At 29.9% G+C, this 16,919-nt stretch overlaps 1 protein-coding gene across 2 annotated transcripts in view; it reads right to left on the reverse strand.

Annotated features, from left to right (window-relative positions):
• The window catches only part of LOC123011468, a 55,893-nt gene that overhangs the window by 24,324 nt on the left and 14,650 nt on the right, over positions 1-16,919 (reverse strand). The gene's annotated exons all lie outside the window — the stretch shown is intronic.

A 16,919-nucleotide genomic window follows, 5' to 3' on the forward strand; every position in this document is an offset into this window, starting at 1 on the left:
TCGCCGTCGCTTTATTTGAATAACAGAATAATTCAGTTTTTATATCGAGAACCTGGAGTATGTCTTGAGACGGCTAGGAGCTGCTAATTGCATCATAAACATAATGCGAAGTTTAGTTATCCTTGCTCTTTGATAATTGGCCAATTTTCTTTACACACTTCTTTGACTCCGATGTTCGTACAAAGTAATAATTATATTTAACAAGCTGTAAGCAATTCTACTCTTCAAATATTCAATTCATTTTCTTGCAACAAGAAGGGTAAGAACGTCGAAAAAAAATGGTTTTGTGGTTCAAATGCTAAATAATGACTGTCACTGTTTAAATATATCACAGTTTGAGCGACAAGCATTATTTTTACATCAACTCATTTCTAGTTTATTTAGATACAATTTGACACCACATGGGGAGTTTTGAATCCATGCCAGGTCTTTGATAGTAGTGGTTGATATTTAAGGATGCTTTTTTACTTTTGAAATCATGTTAAATTGCACGTCGTAAAGACAGACATAAATTCTAATTCCTTCATTCGAGTACCAGAATGTAGGTATGAGATAAAAAATGCACAAATGTTTAAGAAATACACAGGAAATTTAAAATAAAAAGTCAAAACAACTTGTTTTACAGTTAACTAAATTACTTCCGAGAAAACAATTCCATTTCGTGTTTTAAACTTTTAATTTCTATAAATTAACTTATTCATCAAAATACTTCAAAGGTTGAAACCAGTTTTAATTTAAATGTGTTTCTTTGATTTACAGAAACTTTTAATTGTAATTTTACACTGTTTCACTTATTTATTCTTCAAATTAAACAGATCGATAAACCCAACCCATCTGAAAAATATTATCTTTGTTTTTAAATTTTTTATATACTCGTATATGTATTGTTTTAAGTTAGTTAAGCACTTTCCATTTTATTTTAATTTAGTTGCAATTTGAATCAACATTGTAATTTTTGTTGATCTTTCTCTGCTTCCTTTCTTTTAATATCCTCATTTTCTTCCGTCTGAGCTTTTAAAGCTCCACTGAGTCTAAACCTATGTTTTCTACAAATCCTAAATTAAAGTTTTAACTGAACAAATTAGGTATGTTTTTAGTCAAGTAATCAATTATTCATACTGTTTTATTTATTAAACTTTTTGTTTATAAAAAAGTTGTGCACTTTGAATTCAAGATACGAGCAGATAGATACTTCAGAGAAGAAACATATTTATAGAAACTTACGACGCATAAAATTCGGGGAAATTTATTAATTTAAACTTCAGTTACATAAATATACGTGTACTTTTTTTTGTAATAAAATCCATCTCTATTTTTGCCGACCATGCAATAGCAGTCTGTGATACACACCTTGATTTAATTAGCTTTCTTTTAAATTCAGTGAATTTCCGACTGTATTTAATTTAGTACTTTACAGAATTTTTAGTAGAGTAAGCGGATTTTAAAAGCGCCGAGTAAGAAAACAGATATAAAAAATAATACAATGGTTACAATTTATTCAAGTAGCGAAAACGACGAAGGAAAACTCGTTTATTAAAACGATTCAATTGGCCAAGCTTGCGTTTAAATTAATACGAATTACATGTTAATAGCAGGGTCGAAAGTTTGAGTAGTCCTCGACTCGATAAAATTTCCTGTTTCGTTACAATAAATCGCAAAATTTTGTAAAGCTTTCTGAAGTTTAAAACGATTATTTCGACCCAACAACTCTCCATGCCACAAATATTTTACTCGTAAAATGTAATTTTGTATCGTTCCTCATGAACGACTTCTTCAGCTTTTACAGAAACTATCTCATTTCAAACATATTATGGATTAATGACATTAGGCCGCAAATTTTACAACGTATTATTAGGTACTGCTGTTGTTGTGGCTTTAAACTTTAAACCCGAAACCTTCAAACACGAAATATTTTAGCTGAAAGTTTTCTTGTTCTATTGATAGTAAAATTTTTTGCTACGATACTGTAAATAGAATAATTAAAGTTCGTTTAAAAGGATTATAAATTTTGTCGCAACATTCAGTTGGTATTGTCACAAAAACAGTGTAAAAGGTATTTTGTGACTGAATTATTGATATTGGACCCACTTCTGTTGCTATCTAAGAAGAGAAATTTTTTATTTTATTATCAAGTTTAAAGCAAATCGATTTGAGTTCGAGCATTCACAGTAGAAGTATCGTGATCTGCATTCAAATGAACTAATTCAGTAAGACCAAAACGGTGTTTAGTCCAGGTTTGCAAACTTAGGATTCAATTATCTGACCCAACTGAAATATTTAAGTCAGCAAACGGTAGCTCATCGATTTAAATTGATTCATTTAGATACCTTAGTTAAAAGTTTCTGCCAATTTTCCGCCCCGCTTACTAATTTATTCATAAAATTTTCATGTAGTATGCTATTTTAACTCCCCAGGTAAATGAAAGAAATAATTAGAAAATCCAATTAAACTCAAAATTACTTTCATTTAGTATCTTATAAATAAACTACAGGGATTAAAGAACAGTTTGATTAGTCTTTTAAAAGGTATCCATAGAAGGTATCAAATACTGACAAATAATTATTTTGATATTTCAACCAGTAAATACAATATTTTGTAAATAGCAACGCAAGAAATAGACACTTTTAAAAGATAACTACATAATAACAGTTGCACTTCTGGTTCATTTCTCTAAAAAAAATGGCATAATTTTTGCAGTTCTGAGATATTTGAAAAATGTTTAATTGTGTTTAATACAACATACTGCATCCCCAGCACTGAAATTAAAACTAAAAAGTTCCTGGAAAATCTACACTCGATTGTTTGTGTTTCTAAATTTCAGAAAACGAGCCAAAATCTATTTGTTTCGTTGCCATCTCAAATAAGTCCATTTCCTCAAAATCCATAAACCTGTCTGCAGTCGTGCAAAACAAGACAACTTGTTCCGAGCTTGGTAACCTTTATGATTTTTATTACGGAAAAAACTCTTACAATTAAAAAACTAAAGAGCTTTTCTCTATGTCTGAAGTTTTCGAGTACGATGTGATCAAAGTTGGGTTTTAGTTCAGACTGCATATAAACACTGCCATTACAACTTTACAATCTCTTTTGCACCAGAAAAAAATATAATTCATTTCAAACTTTGTATTAACTAAAAATTTAAGAATACACACCTTAACGAGTTGACTAATTTTTGGCCAATAATTGGCTCTAATAAAGTGATAAATTACTTTCATTTCAGTTATATTGTTTACGAGTTATTTATGTTTCAAATATAACGAGCGAAATAGGGATAATAGGCTGACAATGTTAGCCGTTTAAACAATGAAAATACTGACAGTAATACCTTGAATAAACGAACAATGTTTCAGTTCTATGCTCATTTATTCACCAGCAAACTGATGTACGGTATTTAGGTAAGCTTTGTTTACATAAAGATAAGGATAATACACTTTTTAAAACAAAGCCCCAAACATCAATAAAAGCTTTAAAAAGTTATTTGGCCAATCACTTCCCAAGTTAATAACATTGCTATCACAATCATTTGTATTTTAAATTATTATTACCAATTTTTGTCAGTTTGTATTTCAGAATTTTATTCCGCCCATAAATTTAATAAAACTCAATGTTAAATCATCATTTTATCCAATGCAATGAAAATTGTTTATAGAAACACATTTAAATAGCAATTATGTTTTGGTAAAGTAATAACAATGACATTTTGACTGATACATTTGGTGCAAATACACACACAAAAAAAAACAATTATGATACAAAATAATATGAGGACTTTTATTCGGTTTCATAATATTATTTTTGTGTTTAATTTGTTTTTTATCAGTTTTAATGCCCTTAATAATTATTAATTAGAACTTGTTTTACGACTAGGTTTAATAACCACAGATATTTATTTCTTTAATTTTTTCAGAAAATTGTATTAGGCAAAACCGGCAATGTTCTAAAATTATACCACATTGTGAAACAAAATTAGGTTTCATATTAACACCTGCAAAACTACAACAATCAAATTCGTAAGCACTTTTAAGAAAAACATAGTGTCATACATATATTTATTTGAATTGTTGCCAAATTACAAAAAACAAGTGTTTTGGTAAGCGCCATTTGGAGAAAATGAGGTAAATCTGATAGAACAAACTGCAAACAAATACGCGGAACCAAAAATAAAGCAAAAATATGCCAGTTACATTTTGACCCATACCACAAAATCACCGTCGTTCTCAGAAACCATACCACAATGCTCAAACCTAATGTCAGTTTTATCTTACTTGTGTAAATATTATCAACTATTGACACAAATTGCAACATTTTTTTTATTTATAAATACCTACTTCTAAGAAAAAATGCGAAAACTGGCACATACGTTATTTATTTCCCTCGGCGCAGTTTAAAAAATATTGCATGTATATATTTTCGTAAATATTTGTTTTTATTTTGCAAATCTATTTTGCATAATGTGTTTTGCGTACTTCAACAATAATTTACATTTAATGAAAATAACAAATTTTTGCATTGATTACAACATTTGTATGCTTTTGTGTGCTTATGAATCCTTAATTACAAAACGTTTTATTTATTTAATATTTGTCTGTTATCAAATCATTACACACTACCAATATTTAGAGAAAAACGACAATTAGGTATTTTTCCAACTTTATTTGATTTTTGCCTTTCAGGGTTTATTGCATTAACCAAATGCTAATTTGCATTTGCAAATCGATATTTTAACCGCACAATTGGCACAAATACCAGAATGAGTTACTAGTTGCCAGTAGTAAATCTTTCTGACCAATTGGGATGTTGACAAAAGCACTACTCCAAACAGTATAACTCAAAATTACGAACAGATCGGAATTTCTAGCTATTTCAGCCTCCTGAAATTACATTACTTTATCTACTAATCACAAACTTTTTAAATTATTTCTGCAAGCTCAATGTTACGTTCTTACATTTAATTAAAATCCAGGAACACCTACCACCTTCTTTCAACCCATTTATTACAAGTGTCTATCTTTTATTGCAGAAATATATGTGGTTGAAAGCTTCTCAAAGTAACCGCAAAGAGTTTACGGAATCGAGAATTTGTGATCCTTTTCTTATATTATACTTTCTTTTACTGTTTCCACTTTTCTGTTTATAAAACGAAAATCTATACCTACTATGTCAATTGACACATATTAATACATCACTACACACAGCAATATAATGGCTAAATTTGTGTTAGGAATAGTTTAATATAATTGGTGGTTTGATGGTAATGTTAGCATAGGCGTATAACAATATAATATTCACATTTCGGATATACTCGTAATAACAGACCGATATATCCATTCAAATAGCCACAAATTAATTGTATAATAATTATATGTATCTAACAATGAAAATATTCAAGAAACAGGAACATTTTCTACAAAAAGTAAAGAATGTGACAAATAATGTGATTTAGAGCTGCTATATCATGATAAGACGCTCGACTCCACCTTCTCACTAATTGCTTTTAAATCACGTCTTCACTTTACTTTATTGCATCCCTTCTCGAATCTTTAGCACTCCCTGCATTTCAATTAATGAATGGAGAGCAAGTCGACACTTAATAATATAATCAATTTTAGTTCGTGAACTCAAATCTGATTCCAATAAAAGTATTACAACCAATAAGAACTTCTGAGGTGGATTTTGTGGCCTTTAAACTGTCTGAGAATTTATGACACGTTTTACCGCTTTTATATACACAATGTATCAAAAAGCCAGGAAAAACGTTTGTGTTTTGGGAATTTACATAATATTTGTGACGTTATCACACTTGTGTTTTATACGAGCATAAAACATCTTACCACAGATACAGTTTTTGAGTTTAGTTTCTCTTGGTGTTTCCTTTTAGGAGCTTGTTATGCAGGGAGTCGGAACAATCAGAGATGTTGTTTCTTTTGGAGTAGTTATTACTGGTTGGCTATAACATTTATCGGTCCTTTGTGAGCAAACTAACAAGTTGAAACAATCAAGCCACTATTTATTTGTTAACAGTTGTGTATGAATTGGGACACCGGAAACTTTGTCGCAGTTGTACTTTCCTCATTAACGAGAAACTGTCTAGAAACGTTATGTCCACCACTAAATTTTGTTATGACAAATTATAGTTGGGCGTATAAACACAGACACAGGACTAAGGCTACTCCTTTAATTGATTATAAACAAGCTCACTCAATTAAGGCACGTTTGCCAAATAATCTTCCGTAGGAAACTTTGAAGTATATCATGTGTTCAAAAGATAAAGAATATGGGATCAGAAAGCACTTCCTTAATGTATTCCTGAACGCAGCAGGACATATGTACATAATCCATTTCAGCGATGAAAGCGCTCAAGCGAGTATTATGTTTGACAAGGTAGCACATGCGCAGTGGTCTGTAAACTGACACAAACAATTAGTGAGCGCGGGGATTTTCGTGGTTCGATGAACAAAGGTTTTAAACTCTGTTAATAAACTAAACAAAGTGCCTGGTTTTTGTATTCACAACATTTTTATACACATGCAATCAATAAATGAAAATAAATGCTCATGCATCGACCCATGCTCTAACCTCGGGCCCTACACAAAACTCTGCTCTTGTCTGATCATTAATGAAAACTCTATGAATTAATAAAAACTCCATCAAAAGCAGGTACACTCTAGTTTCAACTGTGTTTAATTTTCCAGACCCAGGAACAAAAAATTATTAATTTGATTTATCAATGTATACCTATTTCCAGAACAATGCGTACCATACTCGTCAGTAAAGAAATCACCATTGGCAATTTCGTGAAGCTGAAAGAGTTGTTCTTACATTTTTAATGAATTCAAAAGTTACCGAAGTGTGAGAAATATCTATAACTTTGCGAACAATTAGGACGAAGCAGAAACTTTAAGTTCGTTACAAAGTTTAATTTACATTTATCTAGGGTGAAAGTAAATCAATTAGGGGCGTGTAAATAATAAGCATTGGGTGTTATAAATGTGAAAGCTTTCTGAATCAGTTAAAAAGGAACAAAAAGATCAAGAGAAATTGCGCTACTTATGTGCACCATCTATTTGTTCTCAATAGAGTTGTTCTATATAAATACCCGGATTATTTATTTAAGGGAATTTCCTTGAGATCAATACCTCATTAACCACTCAACAAAGTCCATTCTTTGTTTTCAATTTATTGTCGAAAATTACCAAACAAGAGAAGCTTTCTCCTAGGCGATAAATCTAGAAGATCCAGGACATAGATCATACTTAAAGTCAGTTTTTTGTGACTCTAAAACAATTTTTTATTTTTCTTAGTCAGTTTTTGTTTAATTTACCCTCGCATCATCTTTATAAAACACGTTCACCTTTTATATGTCTACCTTTTTTACGGTTCTGTTGAAAGCCACTTTTCTCGCATCGTATTTGAGTCTAGTAGCAATTTTGTAAGATTAATCCACTAAATTAAAAACTATTTTTCTATGCATAAGAACAGCCATTATTTATAATTTGGAAGTCGTTACTGTCTCCTATATCGTTATTTAAAATGCATTCTTCCTAGTATTTCTCATCATTTTTATTTTATTCAGCCAGAGGAGACACTAATTCAGAGAGAAACATTTGCAAGTCAAAAAACCGTCTGGAAACAATGGTCGTAGATCATTCACCTCCCAAATAAGAAATAAACAATCTGCGACGCCATGTGTGACTGACTGGCTATAATTAATATGCATTTCGCAAAGATTTTGGCTATAATCAAATTTCCCTGACGATTCTTAACTCGGATAAAATATTATTTCCCTATAACACAAACGCGGAAATGGCACGAGTTGAAAACGAATTTTGTCCTATTTTTCTCTCATAAATCACATATTAAAAGATATATTTGTTCACAGAAAATTATTAACTCGTGAATTCGTTCCACTTTTCCATAATAATACTAAGTTTTGTCAATATTTATTCATCTCATTGGGTCAACCTAAAAACGGATTTGGCTAAGTGGGATTTTAAAGGATTGGGATTACTAGTCGCAGTCGTAAAATTTATATTTGCACCAAGTTAAAAATATTACTAATTAGGTTTTTCTTTTCCAAAAAGGATATTCGTAATTTGTTTGAAATGTTGGTGCATTTATATGATAATTTACGTAAAGCAGGATTTCTTTTGCAATTATTTATTTCACTCTTTTAACCAAGAAAGTGAAACTTTAAAAATTGTGCTGCATTTATATTGTACTTTAATTATTGATTTTGTTTTTGAACTTTATTCTGGATAATTTATTAAATTATTTAGTATTCCGTATCCGTGTTAAGTTCCGCTTCATACTTTGTTATTATGTTATTAACATTTGAGTTTTTTTATAAAATGTTTTTATAAAATTTTAAAGTTGCTGACATCAGCAAAGCTTTTAGTAAATAGATTAACCAGTTTAAATAAATTTGAAAAGGATGGCACAAAGTCACATTTTTTTCTAATTTGCTTTAATATACTTTTTAATTGAGTTTTATGTTGTTGGTCTTGTCATATGGTTATTTCTGTGTCTGTTTTATTTATTTTAAAAGTTTTGAGAGATTCTATAAATGTTTCTATAATTTTTAAAATTTTTGGAAGCACTTGCGAGTATGAGTCATAAGTTATGGCTAAATAATACGTATGTGCGTTGTGATTTTAATTGTTTTTAGTTTATTCTTTAATTGATAAAACACTGAGGTTCCGAAATACACAACACTTGTTTGCCTTAAAAATAAACCCAAAAAAATCAATCTTAGCTGTAGGAGAAAGGAAAGAATAGCGGAGAAAGTAAGTTAAAACTCGTAAATTTTGAACAAAGTTTATTAAAAATTTATACGAGCAAATGATTTCCGACAACTTCGTGATAGCTTGGGTTCCTTCGACCTTTTCCAATTCAAAACATTTAGAGTTGGAAAATTATTTTCAATAAAATTTACGAAATGTCTATTTTAAGATTACAAAGTTATGTGACAAATACTTCCTTCTTTATATCGTAACCACTTGGTCGAAAAAGTGTGCCAGAACCGCCGCCCAAACAATGAGGAAACGTCGACAACAAAACCGAAGTTTATTTGCGAGTTTTGTATTTAAATCTACGTAGTCAATGTAAATAAAATAAAATTAGGTAACCGAGTTTTAAGGAAAACTGCTCTATTGACGTGTATGAATTTTCTAATAAACAGAAATTCGTCGAAACGCTCATTACGTGTAAAATTATATTTTCGAACTGTCATGTTGCACGTTTTAGCTTTTCACACCTTTCGCTTGTCAAGTCTGGCGTTGTATAATTTTAAAAGAAATATAGACCATCGTTTATTTTTACGATAGAGAACAACACAGACACTTCGTTTCGCGGAATCGGCGTGGTGATGTATTATATTGTGTTTTATTTTTCGGAGCCTTTGCTGCACTTAACTAAATTTATTCAAAATAAATAAAAAGGCGAATCCGTAGGTACTATTTTATTTACTAGTAGAACTCCACCTTTTGAGAAAGCAAACATTGCTCAATTATTGTTCTTCTCACGATTTCCCTGAAGTGCAGACCTAGTCATACAACTAAATTGAAATGGATCTTTGAAGGAAGAAGACAGAACCGGATTCAGGTGTAATTAAAGTCAAATTTCTTTTTTCCAGTAATAAAGTAGCCCGCAGAGTACGAAACGGCGCTTTTAATTAGAATCGCGAAAGCAGGTTTATTGAACGTGTGTTGAATCACGCCGCCACGTCCCAAAATATCTTCATAAAAGAAGTCATTTCGATTTGACTTAACTTCTAAAGTTTTTTATTGCCTTTCAAACTTTTTTCCAGCGGTTTTACTTCCATTGTTCATACGAACAATTAACACAGATTTGACCGAAGTTTAAAGTTTTTAAAAGTTTTCATGGAAGGGGTTTTATTTAATTCACTAGTCCGGTACAAAGAAATGTAAATTCACTTGTTACAGCTCTTTGAATTTAAGAACAACAAGAAGGAATTAATCAGACAAATCTACTGGTGGAGATCTCTTTGTGTAAGTCATCGGCATACACTTCGATTTTATAAATATCAGCAGCAGGTTGCATGACACAACATAACAGAATTAGATATTCTGAGTATAAATAGACAGAGTGCATTTGACAATTTAACCTGGTTTGACCCGGGATTTTTCATGATTACCCAATTATCCTGAATATTTCAGGAAAATCATATATTTATTGCGCATTTACAGCTGGAGAAACCCCTTCCATTATGTGCAAGTTCCACAATCAAAATAATCTCTGAAGTAAACACCTCTTTTCTTTTGAAATAGGTAGAATCAAATCGTGTTACGTAAACATTATTCTTTCTAAATCGACATTGACCCGATAATTCAACACCCGCCAAATTCTCAGTATTCCCAACACAATAAGTTTTGAGAAACAAGATATTTTTAGTAAATTTTTTCGGAGTGAAAGGAAAATTAGGTTTATTGCTACTTCACATCAACATTTTTTTATCGACAACCAAAATTACATTGCAGTCAAGGCTGATCGATCCTGACGATTATCCAACGCATTAGAAGGTTCCCACAACGTAAATTTTCATGAACACTGGGGAGTTCACATCTTAAATTTAGAATATGATTTACGCTTCTCTTTTTCATGTTGCGTCTAGACTATCATGATTCACTTTTTCAGCGAGATAGGAAAATCTATCTAGTAATGTCTCAAGTTATCTCACTGATCTTACCAATTGCTTTTTTATTTATTTACATTTTTAACCTAAATGACTAATTACTCAAGCCAAAGATAGACTGAAAAGAGCAGTTGCTTTTATAAGATTTATCCAGAGCGGTTTTCCAGCTTTTGAAACGAAAACTTTTCAGCTATTTTCACTTTATTCGACATCATGTAAGAAATGCTCTGAAATTTATTACTCCAACTCACGGCAAAGATTCACTGAAATATTTTATAAAACTGGACAATTTTATTGTTTTTCAAACTAATTCTATTTTTTTATAATTTGTCGAACGTTATTTTTACTTACAGTTTGGTATTGCTTTGTCCCATTTCACCAAATTAATACAGTAGAACCACTAAATCAATCTAATCGTTTTCTGATATTTATTGTGGCAATAAACTAAGCCGTATTGCAGATTTTCACACTTGTATATTTTATTCAACATCTGCAAAACGCTATTTCTGTGTGCTATTTTCCTAAAATACAGCCGTACTGTTAGTAAATAATAGTTAACGTGCAATTATTCTAAAAATATTTTACTTGCGTTTGTTCCTGAGTATAAAAACTACATAATCAGTGCAAGTGCAAAACGCGCTTCACAAATTTCAAACAAAATTACATATTTTAAAATTAGAAAAAAACAAATATCTTTTGATATCTATATATTTTTCCACATGAAGCTTAACTTTGTGATCCGAAAGCTTCCTGCTGATAAAAGTAATTTATTTATTTATTTAATTAAAATTTTTTACTGTCTGAAAAATTCTTGTAAAACACATTTAAGCAGACTCGTACGTTACAGCATGTATAATTAGGGATTTGTTCTGAAATTTAAACCAAATAACAGTTCTTACTCGTATGTAAGTGGTGAAGTTTCGTAACCAATAAGGCAGTAGTGTAAAACATCATGTTTAGGAAAGAGAGAAAATCCGATTGTAGAAATTATGTTACTGTCAACATAAAAATTAACACATTCAAATCCGAAATAAACAAGGGTTGTCTCTTGCAAAAGCATTTTGGCATGCTGTTAATTATCATCCTTTGTACAGGATTTACTGTGAATTTTCAAATTGTTTTAAACTGTTTTTATGACATCTACTTCATCTCTAAATGCGAGTACATGTATTACAAAATGTTTAGACTACGGAATTGAAGATGGTCTAAAGGATTTTAAGTTCACCATATATACATTATCACTTTTTGTCAACAAATAAAATATGGCTCATGTTCAGAATGTATTAGTGTCCTCAAAATAGTAGATTTGTCACCAAATGAACTCTCAAATTATGACGTATGTTTAATGTATACAATAATATTGTGTGAATAATTTTTTAAGTGATTTTAATAAATTTACAGTATATTATTTATGTAAAATAAAAATATGTGAAATAAAATTTTGTTTCACATACGTGTATGTTCCTGGTCGTAAAATTTTTGTTGCAATTTGATTATTGTTAAAATAAAATATATAAACTATACATAAAAATTTTAAAAATGAAATAAAAACAAATAAACATTTGATTACTTATTGGTAAAAATATTTAAACTAGTAAACAAATTAAATGTTTAATTTATTTCACACAGACATATATATACGCGCCAGAAGTCGCGCCCCAGAGAAAAGTTTCAAGTAAGATAAGATACCAGATATAAAATGTTTAAAAAATTCTATCTGCCAAAAAATTTTGACATTTATTTTTTGACATTTGACATTTTTTTATGTCTATTTAATGATACTGATGATCTTGTGTATGTTTTTTTACGAAAATTTAATAAAAGTACAAAAATTTTGCCAATAAAAGCCGCAGATAAGATTATACAGAGTTACAATTTAGGATATAGCTTCCTTGTTGCTTCTTCTAATAGCCTGTAGCAAAAAAACTTGGAAAATTATTTTTCCAACAGAAATAAATAGAGTCAAAGTGCAAAATTTAAACTCTCATAACTTCGAAATTTTCATAGATAAAAATTTTTCAGATTTTTTCCACGTTGCTGGTATCTTACTTTATATGGTATTTGTCTCTGAAGCGCGAGTTCTGGCGCACCCTGTATTTTTACTCATAACTTAAAACAAAATATTTTGTATACAGGGTTATTCACGTGAGGGTTATTTCTGATTTTTTTTGCCGCAACCCATTTTGAAAATAATTATAGCTGAATCCACGATAGCTGTTATTAGTTTATTAGTCTTGTCTTTTTGACATTAAAGCAAAAAAATCATCTCTCAAACGATGCGACATGTTTTGTTATCGTTTACCAACCGACTATAGATGCATGTTTAGAAGCCGATGTAAACACTTCAAACACCTTTTACATTAACTTAACTTCTTAATTTATTTGTTGAATATTGATTAAATATAGGTTATCTGTCAATCTGACATTTCTGGAAAATCTATCCAACTTACTTTGATTTCTAATTTAAAAGAAATAACATATTTAATTTTTAGCAGTTAGTGATATTGGTATTTTTTTTTTTGAAATAACCCTCTCGTGAATAACTCTGTGTATTTGTTTATCATCAATTTTACTTTTATTTGGTAAACATATACACAGAACATAAGATTAATTACATTCTCATTATTTAATATGCGGTGGCAAGCACTTTTTTGCAAAATAATTTTGAAAATGTACATGCTTTTGTAAATTATTTGTTGCCCCATTTACAAAAAAAAAATAATGTTCTCTATGTAGCTAATGTTGAGTTGATTATTTTTTGAATTTTAATATTGTTAATAATTGTGTTAGTAGTTAGTTTATCGTTGGTTAATTAAAAGTAAATACATATGTACTTTTGATCAAACAAAACTCATTTTAAAATACAATCAGAAAAATTACTAAATTAAGAGAGTATCAAATATGGACAGTAGGAGATGCAAATTTTGATTTTTTTTGAGAGTTTATTAGCAACTAAAAATAGTGCTATGTTAAGAAGAAAACATATTTTGGTCAATAAGGATAAATGTGTCGCTTCGATTATCATTGCTTTGCTGACGTAAATTCAACGTTGATCACAATATCGACAATATCAAATACTTCAGATTGTTTAGTGCGTATAACACTGTTTGAAGAGAACATTCTGTTCATATTAATACCATACTGTAATAATCTAATAATAAATAAAACATAAATCCTTACCATAATACTTTTATTTGGGTATATTAGTTCGATAAACTCTGTTATCTTTTCAACAGAACAGTTTAGACACAGAGCTTTTAATAATTCAAAAAACATCATAAAATTCGTTCCATATTGAACGCTATTTACTGAGAAAAATGAACTTGACCTAGAACACGAAATTCAAATCACCTTGAAAATCAACAATGTGAACATTCAAAAAAATATACAAAACTATATAAATTTTGCTAAAGCATAATTTTGAGATCTAGTTTTGTTAATTAATTCTGTACCAGACAAATTAAATAATCGGCGTTGAATACATACGTAATTTTCAGAGAATTAAGTAAGCACAATTAGTTATTGTTTCGGGCCACAATTGTATTAGATTATTCACATGTGAGCAATTTTTCATTGGACACGTTTTTGCTGCTAAATTCATCACAGTTGACCTCAGCGTTTCAAAAACCTTTTTAGAGGTCTAAAACTTGACAATTTGCAAATTTCACATCTAACTTACCTAATTACGTGTATGTTACCTAATTTAAATACTTTTAGCTTAGTTTACTTTACCTCGTTCTACTGACAATTTAGATTGCTTTCAACTGCAAAAAGCGTTTGTAGTCGGGAACGGACTTCAGCCACATACTGAACCTTGATCTTATTTCTCATCAGGTAATGGCATTCTATTAGCTATAATCAAATTGATGGTAATGGAACAAAGTTCAGGTCGTCTATGAATCTATGTCCGATCTTTCCAATTTACAACTAGCTCTCTTTTTGTTTATTCGAACAAAGGAATGTGTTTCAAACGACTCTAATTCTGGTTATTTAAAGCTTCAATCTCTACCACTGCATTGAAAGCTTTGTTTAATAAGACCGAATCTGTTGATTTATTCAAAGATCTGAACAGCTAAGTCTTTATACAAAATCATTTGGCTCTTGATTGATACTATAATTTAAAAAAGACCTATTGAGACAGATTTCGGTGTTACTTGGGTTTGATGGTTTGGGTTTCAGTGAAAGCCAAGCTCTCAGATGAAATTAACGAATCACTGGAAAATAACTTTTTAAAGAAAGTGATATATAATTAATGAGTAAGGTTTCTTGATTTTAAAGTTTATTTAGCTGATATGTACCTACTCACTGTTAACTAGGTACTTACGAATATTACTTACAGTTTAGTTTCAACATTTTTACAGAAAACTATAAGTAATTACTAATCAACTCAAATTTGTTGTAATAAGTGTTATATTAAATTAGAATCTATTTTTGTTAACGTTTAATGTTACAGTTTTGTTCTTTTCTTTGATGTTGCTTTAATTACAGATTTCCTTAAACTTAGAAATCTTGAAGTTTTTACTTCATTAAATATGACAAAACGAAAAATGCATTAAATAAAAATGTAAACAATTGTTTATTCTGTTAATTGTCCCTGCAATTTATTTGCATTTGCGTGTTTGTAATCTGTTACAACTAGAATCAACCTAATTATAATAAATCGTCATTAAACAATATGCCTATAATTCAGTAATTATTACTAACAAACAAGTAGAACATTTTAACTTTGTTTATATTAACAATTTAGTAACTTCTTAAAAACTTGAATTTGCAAATGAGAAAGATGTGTAAAATTTTTAAATTAAGTCAACTACTAACTTTAATGCTAAACTTGTGAATTAAAAATTTAGTTAGAAATTGGAACGGCTTTCCGTTTCAGCATTATTCGAATTTGGAGCAAAGAAACTACTGGCTATTGAAAAGGAAAATCAATGAGTAATTGCGGTAAGCTACGAAAACGTTTCTAATGAATAAAGTCCTTTGTTAGTTTGTTGACTTTTATATAATAATTTAATGGAAAACATTATTGTCAAGATTTTGTAACAAAATTATTGTAATCTTAAAGTAGGGATCGATTTATCATCGTGGATTCGGAGAACCGGACACAAAACGTCAAATAACAGTATTGTCTGATTTTTTTGCAGATGGACGCTTTTTTTTAAGTAAATTACAAAACACCATTAAAGCTTGCTGCTGAAACGTCAAGCTAGCTCAGTAATATTAAATAAACTTCATTAAGTAAATAAATGCGAAGTTTCTAATTCAATTTGGTGATAATCATAAATTCGTCGTAGATACTATACACTCAAAGCCGAAAGATTCTTGCAAGTGTAATAATTTATTAATTACAGAATAGCTCTCTATAGTATAACAAAATTAGCGCCACTTTGCCGAGAACTGGAAACACAGCGAACTGTCACAAATTAATTACTTAGGATCTTTCAGAGTTTTCTGACAACGTTAAGGCAGAATAAAAGTGTCAACAAAATTGAATAGATTTTATCCGTGAGGATTTTAGCTGTGTGGAGTTTTATTAGAGAACCTATGCCTATGGACATTAAAATGACGTGGGAAACTACAAAGTAAATTAATGGGAGAGGTTTAAGAGGTCAGCTAAAGTAAATACCGTAATGATGAACAATGGCGAAAATAGAGATGAGGATAGTGGCGGCGCTTGTATAAATAAATTTTGCTTTCTATAAATGCAAAAATCTCTTTTCATGTGTATTAATTAAACCGCACAATTTACAAATTGTGGCTCTGCGTGTGATACCTATAATTTGATGAAATTTATCCATTTCAATTATTTACCACTGCAGACTCAAGTGGATAGATTTACAAGCATTATGAAAACTATACAACTGTCAGTATCAGTCCAATTATTTTAACCACCTATTATGATATTAATTATGTAGGTACGAAGAAACTATTGACTTTCAGGAAAAAACGTGAAATTGAAACGGAAGAGGAAATAAATAGCTCAGGAGGTGACAAAATCAAAGACAAAGCGAGGATCTACGAAACAAATGAAATGAAGGAAACGTTCAGACAAGGCCTGAAAGAATTGGGTCTTATATGTCCCATTCAGAGGAATAACATCAGCCGATCAATAACGGTTATGAAGTAAAATAAAAAAGGCTATTTTTCCGATATCTTAATTAAATCAACAAGTAATTAATTGTTTTAAAACTTTTAGCCTTTAGCGTAAAATAAAAATGAAAACAATTCGTTTTTGATTTTACTGAAATACTTGAAAAAAGAGATGTAT

This window comes from Tribolium madens, unplaced genomic scaffold, assembly GCF_015345945.1.
Source record: "Tribolium madens isolate multiple individuals breed KSU strain unplaced genomic scaffold, Tmad_KSU_1.1 Scaffold_91;HRSCAF=231;Tcas5.2_LG7, whole genome shotgun sequence".
Lineage (NCBI taxonomy): Eukaryota > Metazoa > Arthropoda > Insecta > Coleoptera > Tenebrionidae > Tribolium > Tribolium madens.